We start from the raw sequence: 822 nt of genomic DNA, 5'->3' as shown, positions 1-822 counted from the left end.
TTTTTTTTTTTTTTTTTTTTTTTTTTTTTTTTTTGAGACGGAGTCTCACTGTGTCTCCCAGGCTGGAGTGCAGTGGCGCGATCTCGGCTCACTGCAAGCTCCGCCCCCCGGGTTCACGCCATTCTCCCGCCTCAGCCTCCCAAGTAGCTGGGACTACAGGCGCCCGCTACCGCGCCCGGCTAGTTTTTTGTATTTTTAGTAGAGACGGGGTTTCACCATGTTAGCCAGGATAGTCTCGATCTCCTGACCTTGTGATCCACCCGCCTCGGCCTCCCAAAGTGCTGGGATTACAGGCTTGAGCCACCGCGCCCGGCCCATTGGCTTTCCTTTTTACGGAATAATTGTAAAATTATCATGACATGAAGAACTGTTTAAGACCAGATTTTATGGTCTCCCAACTTGCATTGGGCCCAAATGGTGTTGCAGTAGAAATTGAGTTTTGGCCGGGTGTGGTGGCTCATGTCTGTAATCCCAGCACAGTGGGAGGCCGGGCGCCATGGCTCACGTCTGTAATCCCAGCACTGTGGGAGGCCGGGTGCGGTTGGTAACGTCTATAATCCCAGCACTGTGGGAGGCCGGGTGCGGTTGGTAACGTCTATAATCCCAGCACTGTGGGAGGCCGGGCCCAGTGGCTCACATCTGTAATCCCAGCACTGTGGGAGGCCGGGCACGGTGGCTCACTCCTGTAATCCCTGTAGTTTGGGAGGCTGATGTAGGTGGATCACTTGAAATCCGGAGTTTGAGACCAGCCTGGCCAACATGGTGAAACCCCATCTTTACTAAAAATACAAAGAAATAAGCCAGGCTTGGTGGTGGTGTCTG

The sequence above is a fragment of the Theropithecus gelada genome, chromosome 1 (assembly GCF_003255815.1).
Source record: "Theropithecus gelada isolate Dixy chromosome 1, Tgel_1.0, whole genome shotgun sequence".
Lineage (NCBI taxonomy): Eukaryota > Metazoa > Chordata > Mammalia > Primates > Cercopithecidae > Theropithecus > Theropithecus gelada.
Note: the sequence above shows the minus strand (reverse complement) of the source record.